Source organism: Branchiostoma lanceolatum, chromosome 6 (genome assembly GCF_035083965.1).
Source record: "Branchiostoma lanceolatum isolate klBraLanc5 chromosome 6, klBraLanc5.hap2, whole genome shotgun sequence".
In the NCBI taxonomy this organism is placed as follows: domain Eukaryota; kingdom Metazoa; phylum Chordata; class Leptocardii; order Amphioxiformes; family Branchiostomatidae; genus Branchiostoma; species Branchiostoma lanceolatum.
In genome coordinates, this window is record NC_089727.1 from 6,835,320 (window position 1) to 6,847,550 (window position 12,231).

At 41.8% G+C, this 12,231-nt stretch overlaps 1 protein-coding gene across 1 annotated transcript in view; it reads right to left on the bottom strand.

Moving 5' to 3' along the window:
* Nucleotides 1–5,396, bottom strand: part of LOC136436319 (uncharacterized) — a 39,606-nt gene extending 34,210 nt beyond the window's left edge. Inside the window, exon 1 of the mRNA XM_066430181.1 lies at nt 5,171–5,396. The gene's annotated coding sequence lies outside the window, so the exon portion shown is untranslated. The remainder of the gene's footprint in view (nt 1–5,170) is intronic.
* Nucleotides 5,397–12,231: the final 6,835 nt, after the last annotated feature.

Genomic DNA, 12,231 nt, shown 5'->3' on the forward strand with positions numbered 1-12,231 from the left:
CCGTCCACCCCAGACCTACGTCATCGCTTCTCCTCATGTGTGTGACAGACGGGCGGAGAAATACCAGTGGGTCATGTCAAGATTAGATTCCGCAGACACATCCATCTATATAGCCACGTTCCCCACATCTTATCGAAGTTTGCGGCCGCCATTGTCAATGTTTCTGCCTACGTGCTTACTAGCTAGCTAGCTAGCTACCTATAGCTAGTCCCTTGACCTCCAGGTCGTTGGGGGGACAAGGTAGGAATGAAATGATATCTAAGTTAACGTAATAGAAACATCCACACTTGAAAAACCTCTGACCTCCTCAGCAGTCGGTAAGCGAGTATCTTGTACTAAAGCTGATGGAGACTGGGTGGCCATTGCCACGGCGAATTACATTTCTTTACACGGACGCACTAGGGTGATAGAGCTTAGGCGAACAAGTAGGTTGCTGCCAGTTGAGCCACAGCGACATACCTTTTCTACACTGATATAGCCATCGATTCGGACGCAGTTGAAACGCGGGCGCATGTATTTCCTTGTGTAACCCCTAAACTAATTTCTAACTTGTCATCCGGTCTCCTCGATGATAAGTAGGCAGAATGGATTCAAGTTTGAAAATGGAAACGGTACGTATTGATCTTTATATAACTGGAAAGATTGCCGCCTGCAACACGGCCCTGTGGTAACTCTCACCCTGCCCCATTTAATTGTTATCGGTCGGGAATGTCGGATCAGGATCGATGATAATTGTGAACCCCGCATGGACCTGGCGTCTTCTGTAAGTCATGTCATAACTCTCTAGACACAGATGTGAGTTGTCGGCGCGTAAGTCAGACACTTCTTATTGATGACTGCAGTAAGTGCAGAGACATAATGACTGATCCAACACCTGGACCCGTGGGTCAGCACTATTTATCGGCACTGTTGGCGATTGTTCCCCCAGGGTTCATGTCAGCAAACTACTCCGCCGCTATTCAAACACACGTGCTGCGATTCTCCATCTCCAAAGAATCCCCGAAGAACCATATATGACATTGAACGTGACCTGTTGTGACCCCAATAACAAATCGATTTAGCTGCCAGAGCGCGCCGTAAGAAATATTGAGCCAAGCTAGATGGACGAATTGTAAAATCCTCCTAACGTATTAATGTTACTGAATTCGCCCTCATGAGGATACATGTAGTGCGGCTGCTGGGAGGTAATACGGATTGTAAGATTGATTCTGGCATCATACATGTGCCGGTCGTGAATTCTAATGTATTCTCAGTGCGATAAGAAACTTTTTAAAAGACCTGCAGGTCTTATACCTACACTGAAAGGTATCAGTCCATTTCACAAGATGACAGACTATGCAATTATAACTCTAGCGTTGTGTAGAAATAGATGAGCTACAAAGCACCAGCGATTTACATGTTAACAACTTGCGCGGACGTCGATTCATTTTCCACCAAGCCGCAACGTGTTCGTGATTGTGACAACCCCACATCTTCTGCACATCAAAGCCGGCCACACGTGAAGAAAGGGAGATTGCATCGTGCGTGGAAATTGAAACCCCTTGCCCTGCTAGCCGCACCTTGGCAATTACGTCGCATCGACACATTGTTTTTTTTTTCAAATAAGTTGTGAAAGCAGACAGTAGCAAACGAACGGACTAAAAAGAAGAATTTTTATAGTTGCTACTCTTGATACTTAAGATATTTCATTATGTCCATTAGCTAACATACAAGATTTTTAAGCAGGTAATCTTCCTGGATAGTCTTTATACTTTTTTTTTTTACATTACACATTTACAACTCCACAAATAAACACAGTTACATATTGTTACAGGGGCCATTCCCACTGGCTTTTTTGCACTAGGGTGTGCTCCCTAGTTACATATATCTACAGGGGTCATTCCCACTGGCTTTTTTGGCTAGGGTGTGCTCCCTTAGTAGTCTTTATACTTGCTACTTTGCATACTTTGGGTACTTCATTAAGTCCATTAGCTAACATACAAGATTTTTAATCAGCTAATCTTCCTGGACATAAAACATACAAATATAAGACATTAAAACTACATAAAAGTCATTACAGCTAGTATTTACATTCTACATCTAATCAAATCGACTGATTTATGTACATGAGAGGCTCAAGATAGAAATGACGAGACTCGCGAGTGGTGTCCAGTTCCATCACACCCTACCATCACATCAAATATGCAACCAATCCGTCCAGCCGTTCTCGAGTTATCTTGTTGATCAACAGACAAACAGACAGACAGACAGACAGACAGACAGACAAACGCTACTAATGACATTTCATGGAGGTAACAAGAGTTTTTAAAGTTGCTACTTCAGTATAGAAATGATGAGACCTGAGCGGTTTCCAATTCCATTACCTGCGCATTCTTGGCGCAGACACACATGAAAAACATCGAATCTTCCCCCAGAAGGTCAGCTGAGGCGGAGACGGTGTCAGCTAATATCGGGGAGTCGTCAATTCAGCTCAGTTCCAATATGGCTTGAACCTTAAAGGACTTTTCTACGCTGATTGTTGTCGTTTGCCTTGTAGTGCCTAATGGCACATAGCTCAACACGTTTCCTTGTTGTTTCGGTAGCAGGGTACTTTATTACAGGGAGATGTTGCCCGGACAATCTTGACGCAAACACATGAAAAACATCCAATCTTCCCCCAGAAGGTCAGCTGAAGCGGAAACGGTGTCGGCTAATATTGGGGAGTCATCAATTCAGCTCGGTTCCAATTTGCGCTGGTCAGACTGATCAGCCTGGCGATAACTCTAATTCACACCTACCCTTTGGTACGCCAGTCGACTCTGATCATTGGTCAATAGAAAATAGAATAGAAGAGACAACGTGGGAAACTTGAGGAGGGCGGAATATGGATGGCTGAAAACCGAAACCAAGACTACTGGATAAAAATCAGAATGAAAGTTAAGCCTCCACAGAGAGATTGCCTTCCATCGATTAACAGAATAGCAGGACAACTTCCCAGAGAAATCGGCGCGAAAACTGAACTTTCCTAAAACAAGAACAAACAAACAAACAAACAAACATACAAAGAAACAAACAAACAAGCAAACAAACAAGCAAATAAACAGATATAGATATAGATATATTTCCCGTGCATCTGCTTGTCATATTTCAGTTTAAAATTTCGTCCATGTCTGTAAGAAATATGTATTCCAATCTGTATTCGATATTGTTCCGCCTTTTCTCCGAGTGCAATATTGTCAGTAATATCAAACTTTAACCAACGTAAATAGGTTTCAGTCACTGCGTGATGTCAATTAAGTATTCTTGAATCGTGAATCTATATATCATATCGATTAACAGAAGCTTCTCAGAATCCACATTAGGGAAGAAAGTGTTTGTATGTGCGGGAGGGAACATATCAAAAACAAGTTAAATCAAGAGGGTGACAAGCAAAACGATGTGTACAAGAATATTCACACAAAGAAAAAATGAATGAAAAAAGAAAAAGTCTTTCCCCAAGTGGCCCAACTTTGACATGAGCACACATTTGTCCAACACTTACTGGTACGTTTGCAAGTAAGTCATGACGATGCAACTTGCGACTAGCTTGCAATTTGTACTGTAAAGGAATAACTGTTTAACTGCAATTTACACCGGATAGAGGGCAGCAGCCCTAATGCAAGAGGTTATGACCTTTGTTAAAAGGGGTTTCTTCTGGCACGACCTAGACCTGTAGCCATATTTCTGTTGAACATTACAGGTCACGACTCAGAAACATGTCAGCAACAGGAACATTTCAGACCATTGTATAGCCCCTACCAGGCCCCGCAGATGGCTGGGAAAATAGTAGAAATTGGCCAAAGATAGTGACTAGTATGCTAAGGGAGTCGGCTACGGAGAGAAGGTCCAATATGCCCTCCATAGGTCGCAAACTGTAACTTCTATAGCGGACTAACTTGATCTGACATGTTATTTGGCCAATTTCTACGAGTTTTCCAGCGACCCGTGGAGCCTGGTAGAGGCTAACCCTTGTAGTGCCCATCGTTATAATGCTGTTTATAATGCTGTTTCAGTATCAGGGTATATTTCTACAGGAAGGGGTCGATAGCTCTTCCCCTTTATTAACATGCTCGAGCCATCTCCTCGAACACGATTTAACGTTCCTTTCGAAAGACGGGTGCAGCTGCCCCAACCTACATGCCCTGTCCCAGGATTGAACCGGGGTCACTCTAAGCTAAGTCGCCAACTAATTGAATCTAGGAGCTCAACTGTGAGGCTGCTACCAGTTGAGATATAGGGGCATCCGTCAGCTAGGACCTGACAAACACCAAGCTTTCAGCAATTTCCAATACACATTCCATACTGTGCAAGAAACTGAAATGATATTGATTCACATAGATGAACCAATAGTGGTGAGAGCCACAAGAATATTGGGGATTTTCTCGACAGTCCATTCTGTGTAATCACCGTAAAAGGACAAACAATGAAGCACTATCTGCCTTTGCTTCCATTGCATAACGTCAATAATGTCTAAGGCAGCAATTTAGCCCACCACAAATAGAAAGGAAACTAACCATGTAATTTCTCCACTCACAAATTGCATGCTCAACGCTATGTCGTGTTCACGGGTATTCCAGCCGACGAGATCGTAGCTGATAACATCTTATTCTGCTCGCGGTTTTGAAATGTCAGCCAAATTATCCTTCTTCAACGAGCTGACATTTCGCTTCGACCCGAACGCTCTCCGAGGAAGTGATAGTAATAGTGTGTAGCAGAGCCGCCGCCAAAAACTAGGCTTCGTTTCTTAACACAGTTTGGCAAAATTGCCAATTTACCGGATCGTTCCGCAAGACAACACGAGGCAGGGTCTGTTATAGGGCTTACAAAAGAGTTATTCCACATCGGCTGCATCTTTATAACAACTTCATGCCCGCCCCTGTATCGATTCTATTCTACAGAGATCGCCATATACAGACGAAATTGAAACCTGTAGCCAAATCAACCAGCCGGCATAATGTTTCAATGGCAGAATGCCAGTGCCACACAATATTACCTTAGGGTTTACAAAGATTAAAGACTCCCTACGCCGCTCCTTGCATGAATTACTATCATACTACCGATGTAGCCCAAAATGCACCAAATCGGCGATTCTACCATCATGATACTACAGAACCCAAGTTGCAACAACAAAGAAAGGTAAATTTAGACTTACAGCGGAGTTGCTGTAGAGACAGTCGGAGCCCAGGCAGCGGCGGAAGATGTACCTGTGCGAGTTGCTGATCATGTGCTTATTATATAGAGTCGTCCTACCGTATGCTAAATTCCACTTACGACGCGGAAATGTCAATACTACGTGACAAACATGTATATGGGGTTTAACTGCATCAAGGGGCACGAATGTTCGAGAGAACGCAATTACAGAATCTAGTGAAGCTATATCGTCGCGGTTAGATAAGGGATTAGAGTGAATCTATTACTTACGTGTTCGCAGAAAATCGTATGATGGAGAGTTTATTACGTTTGTGTGAGAGATGTCACGCCCCCGCTGACACGAGCGGAGCGGAGCGTTTCTCGTGTGCAATACTAAAGCCGCTAACCTTGGTACTGAAAGGTTTGCTGCTTTTCACGATATCAGGGAAATGTGATGATAGAACTTTATTGCACGAAAATTGTACACGGTACAATGTATGGCAACAACTATCAAAACATAATGCAAAATGGAGGTATAGAATAAAACTTGACATCCTAATTACTAATACAATAAGGGCTAGCATAAGTCTTTGATATAATGTTACAATCGAGTGGGGCTAATCATTAGTTTCGGCATTTTTCCTAATGACAAAGCAGTCTTTTATATATTTACCTATTTTTGCATTGTTGGAGTTGTTGCATCTAAAGATATATTCAAATCTGTCACAGCATCGAGACTCTTAAAATCTGTTGTACTTGATTTAAGAAATATATGCGTGAGAAGACAGTACCGCTGGCCCCGAAATATGACAGCATTTCCTAAGATGTGAGGATTTGGAATGCAACAATAGGACACGCTTAGATTTACAACTGAACTGTTTTTGCTATTTCGTATCATCTAAATGTTTCCTTGTCTTGTTAAAAAGTTCGTATTCCATGCTGTACAATGGCGGCGAGGATACAAGTTGTTCATAACTTGAGTTCATCAACACTCTGCCTTTTGCCTTTTGTATGTTTGATGTTTTTCGAATAAAACAAACCTAGAATCCTATGATTGACAAACGATATTGTTACATAAGTTTCGTTGTATTAAGTGCACTGTTTCCACCCCAGCGCTAGCTCTTAGTATTAGCCATTGGCTAGTTGGGCAGACCCGACTGCACGTATCTCACAGCCAAACCGGTAAATGAAATAAATCGCGAAACGTTTCGCAGAGGAAATGAATCTTGTCAGCAGAAAACAGGCCGTAGCAGGCAAGCCGGGTGGCATTCAGACTCCTTCGGTCTGTAAACATGTCGGTAAATTAAAGCTTAAAACGTCTCTTTCATTTTCTTTCATGGGCACATCATCTGAACATCTGGGTTAATAACTCATCACGCCCATTCACGCTTCATATCTAGTTAAGCCGAAGCAACAGGGGCCGTGCAGGAGGTATTAGGGCAGATTAATCCGATGTTCACACGCAAGATGATCAAGCGAGTAGCGGCAGGTGTTTTCTAGGACACAGGTTGCAGGGATCATGTTTGTATCAAAGTCGAGGTTTTGCAGAGACAGATTGCTTGGACATTCGATGAAAATTGCAGTATGTACGTGTGGACACCTCACCGCGAAGATGTACGGACCCGAGCTAACAATGTGGCCGGCCGCCAAGCATGGATCCCGGAGTGGCGCACGTATATTGCCAATTTGGAATATTGTGAAGTCGTAATATTTAGATCTATCATTTCGACAGGGGTGTTATTTTGTATGGTGGATCTAGAATTACCTATTTATAGGACCCCTCTTACTTGTAGATTCTGTCCATGTAGTTTTTAATCTTGTCTAACATTGTGTAATTCAGCTAGTCCTTAGTGCTATTGTGGTGTATCCAAAAGGCATGTACATGTACCAAGCTATGTATCACTTGATTGCAGTATATTAGGCCTCGTTACCAGAAATCAGCGCACTGAATTGTCCTAAAACAAGAACAAACAGACAAAGGTATCTTTCCCGTACATCTGCTGAACAAAGTGGGACAATGACTCATCTGTTGTTTAATACACATTTCATTCTAAAAATCCCTTCCATGTCTATAAGAAATAGGTATTCTAATCTGTATTTGATATTATTTCACCTTTAATATCGTACGAGTGCAATATTGTCAATTATATCAAATTTTAACTAACTTAAATAGGTTTCAATTCAGTGCCAGGCAACAGCCACTGTGTGATGTCAATAAACTAATATTGAATCGTGAATCTATGTTAAGCAAGAAGTCACAGATATTTCTGCTGTTTTCTTTATGACGCCGATCAAAGCAACACTTGCCGGCAGGTTTTTACGGACAGCCAACATTATATTTTTGGATCGGTGAATTGGCCAATCAGAATGAAGTAGATGAAATCATCGACGAAAAAAGTATTTTGTGATCTTTATTATTTACTCTTACATACGACTCCCTAGTTTGCCTTCTGGGTCAGCATCCTAAAAGACTACTCAGTAAGAAGTAGTGGTGTACTTACATTATCGTAAATTACATCTAGTAGTATATTATATATAGTATATATTATATCAGTAGATAAGAGGGTCCATCTGATATATCTTTACCCTTAGGGTCATCTGTAACTGCAGGTGTTTGATGGTGTGATGACTAGGACTAACCGACATCATGACATCTGCCAGCCTCTTCATGGTGATTTATTGCTTAGTTCCACCATCCATTTGTGTTATGTTTTCTCAAGCACGAGATAACTTGTGCCAGATAGTCTCCAAGCAGAGGTTAACCTCAGCCTTGTGTCAGACGTCGTTTCTGGCGTTTGTAGACATCGTCTTTTGGCAGCTTTTCTTTGTGCGTGTTTGTCTAAGTTAAAATTACACAAAAAGAAAAGCTGCCCAAAACTAGAAAGACCAAGAAAAACGCCTAAAAAGCGTGGGCCTAACCTCTGCTTGGAGAGTAATATAAAACATAAAAGGGGAAGTGTTCTCGTGGTGACCTCTTTACCACAAACTTAAAACCACCGCGAAAATGCTTGTTTTGCCTTCTGCCCACCTAACCACTTGTTTCAAACGTGAACTTAAAACAACCGCGAACATTCCATTTTCTTCTTACCGCAAAATAAAATCTCCTCGAACATCTGTCCGCTGAATAGATGGTGGAGACAAACCAAATTGTGTGTAAAAATTTGTCGAATAAGTTAGCCGGCCTATGCAATTACATTTGGCTCTAGAGACAATTATTTCTTTGAATAATTTTCCTCCAATCTCTTCAAACCTGGAACATCCGATTAGAGACTTCATCATCAGTTGGCTGTGGAATACAAATCAGGATACTTGGGCCCTAGGGAACATTTTCCAGAAATCCGTGGCGTGGGATATCTTTCTGTTTGAACCAAATGCCTCTTTGACATTTATCAAGGACCGATCCAATGTTTGGCTCAACTAACAAGGCAGCGTCATGCTTCACAAAAAACAGTTACTCAAGCATCTGGAGAGACTCGTTGCTAATTGCTTGAGTGGCTGTTTTCTTGTGTATCTTATTACCCGGATGGCTAACTTTCACCGACAATACCATGTTTGTTGTCCGTGTTGTCGTGCACGTAACAACGTTCTGTCGTGAATCGTGATATTTCAAACTGCTAATGACTGACCGGGAACGATAAAACCTCGATCACGTACATCATGCGGAATGATTCCCGCGATCCATCTCCTTAACCCCGCGCAATTTAAACGATTAATTTGTTGGGGCGATGACGTGTGGTCACCATGGCTACGGCCCTGAGAAGTAATCACGGTTTCCCAAATCGTCCCAGAAATGTGGACCCCGCATGCGTCATAACAACCTGTGATCACTTCTGGTGACTCCGGTTCTCTGTTAGTTCTAAAAAATGCCGTCTACCACTAAAAAGAAAACATTAACGTTATAGTGCAATATCTTATGGTCAAAAATCCTTGGCATCTTTCAGTCAACACTGTGTACAAAGAAGGCTGATTGAAATCTCCTTGGCGCAAAATATTCTTATCTGCCATTCATGTGATTCAATTGGCTTTCAAGTTCCGTTATCGTCCACAAAACAATCCGTCTTGGCATGTCCCGAGAATCCCAAATGATTCCTTAATGTGTTCAGCTTCTGCAAACGTCTTCAAGACTTAGGAATTCTCAAGCACTATCACGAGCTGCGGTAGACCGTCTTATGTAGAGAGCTTTCGAACCGGCCCGCTGCAGATTCCATCGCCATTTCGTACAGTGATCATGAGTGGTCATGAAAACATGAAAACAGGGCTTACTGAGAATCCTTTCTTCACCAGTTCTAAAATCCTGAGAGTGCCTCAGGAAGTATAGTTTACTGCGTGCACCATATCTATTAAGCACAAGAGACACATTGTAGAGATTATGGCTTTGAGTTGATAATTTTTCTCCACCAGGCTTTCCAATAAATGATATGGTTATGGACTGTGAAATTCGGTAAAAATAGGCAAGGAAAGTGGGTGAATGATTGGTAAGGAGAGTGTGAGCTGAGCTCGAGGTAAAGAACATTTCCCTTAGTTACGTGGGTGGGAAAAATGTTACCCTATGGCGACCAATTAAACTCCCTGGGCAAATTATTCTCCCTATAGATAGCGTAGTTACTTTAGTAGAGAGGATACGTGAAGTTACATTGTGTATGCTGGTCAATAAATTGGAACGTCACAGCAGGCAGTTGCATCTTGACTATAAAAATCCGATTGTTTGCTATCATTACTCCATACAGGTGCAGGGATACAAACATTCTATAGAGTGAACATTGAAACTGATTGCTACCTACAGGTCTTATAATCTCTTTGGCGAGCTGTCGTTTCAAACACTCAAGTACAAACATATATAAAGAATCCCTGGCAGCGTCATTATTTCAATATTATCGCATAAACGATGTATCCACTTAATATGCAGCTTGTGTGCAATAATTCACGATAAACATCGAAGTATCACATAACCAGAGCTGGAGTGTTATGGATATGATTTCAAACAGGCAAAGAGAGACGAGGGCAAGCCAGAGGTCGCAATAATCACCAAATATCATACCCTCTCCACCAAACACGCCCAAGCCATTAGCTGGTGAACAACTCACCCAGGCACGTCGTGAGAATGTTAGCACAGGATAACACGGGAAAATACTTATCATTGTACAGTCAAAGGCAAGGCACGGCAGACAAAGAAAGAAATGGGCTGTCAACATTCCCAAATGGATTTTCAAAAGGTTTGCTGGCAGCACTAGATAGAGACATATGATGGGAGCTGGTGCGTTTAGTAAAACCTGTAGAAGTGACCAACTCTACATAAGGACCACTTGGCCAATATTTTTGGTGCCCATAGTACATAGATGATTTTCCCCTTTGACACAAACATTATGTGACCACCTGTCACTTGAGAGGTCTTCTTGGGCAGTCTTGACTGTACCTGAAAGTTGAAAAGATCACATGAAGCAGACCATCTGAAAGCAAAATGAAGTCGCTACTGTGTGTGTATCAAAGTATGTGTGTATGTGTTAGCTTTGGTGTCTGCTCACTGTTAGATTGAGATGATGAGTTTTTAACATAACAGCACAGCTGCTGCCTTTTGCACACGCCACCACAATAGGACATAATTCCATTGTTAGCTGGACACAAATGTACAAAACATCATCGAATTGTCTAACCATTTTTGATCTGTGCAGTTTTTAATTTTGTTTTGTGCTCTTAAGGGCCCTGAGGCTTAAAGGAAAGCAGGTAACATTAATTAGGATTAAATATTCCCGAGCGTCTGCAACTAATCCAGGTAATAAATCAAAACTCGGCTGAAAAATAATCCTGGTAATCTTCTGCTAAAGCTAGCCAACTATGGTGTAAGAACTCATGCATGTATTGTTCAAACTATTGTGATAAACTCTCACCGTTATTCATCTTTGTCTGTGATTGTTAAAAAGGAATTTGATACAGAAGAATTCAATTCAAAGGGAAGGGCTAGCAAACCATCCCTGTAAAAATATAAACAGCTACTGAAACAGCAAGGAAATTGCTGCCCTATGTGCCACTAGGATGAATGAAATGAACGAAATTCAATTTCACCTTACAACTAGACAATTCTTATTACATTTTCCAAAGAGGCAAATACATTAGGGAATGTTTGAATATCACTAGTAGAAATGCTAGACTGTGAACAGTAGTAGAGCAACATTGACATTCACATACAGGCCAAAAAGAACCAGCCCTACAGTCCTCATAGGTTCTGTGATTGTGATGATCCCTACTCCTTGTTATTATTGCCAAATATGGTCCTCAATGAATGGCCTGTTTATTTACATCTGAGTAGAAACATCACGACTGCATAAACCACAAGAGGCTGGTGCACTGGAGTGCCATGGATGATTTCTGATTGTCAGGGTTGCTTAATTTGGCCTTCAATTAGTGGCATGTTTATGCACATCAGAGTGAAAACATCACGACTGCATCAGTCAAAAGAAGAGGCTGGTACACTGAAGCGCCACGGGCAATTTCTGATTGTTACTGTTGCCAACTCTAGTCCTCAATCAGTGGCATGTTTACGCACATCTGCATGGGTGAAAAACATCACGACTGCATAAGCCACATTAAGAGGTGGCGCACTTGATTGCCGTGATCATGACTGCCCGTTGTTATTGTTGCCAAATTCGGTCCTCAAGAAGTGGCATGTTTATGCACATCTGAGTGAAAAACATCACGACTGGGGTGCCATGGATGATTACTGATCGTTATTGTTGCCAAATTTTGCCTTCAACTAGTGGCATGTTTACGTACTGTACATCGAAGTGGAAAACATCTAACGATCAGTCACAAAAAGAGGTTGAATGAGTGACTACTCATTAGGTACACATTGTGTACTGGAGTTAGATACACATGTACAGTCTAAGAGGATGGGACAATGAAGGTTGTGCCAATTATTTTGCCGCTGTCTATTTTTCATTTTCATTACCAGTGCAATGGCCAAATGAGTTGTGTTCCCCTTGCACTCAGTAGGTTGAGAGTGAATCTCTGGCCGAGCTATACCAAAGACGTTAAAAAATGGTACATACTGCTCTCTCTGCTTAGCACTCAGGACATGGTAGTGGACAA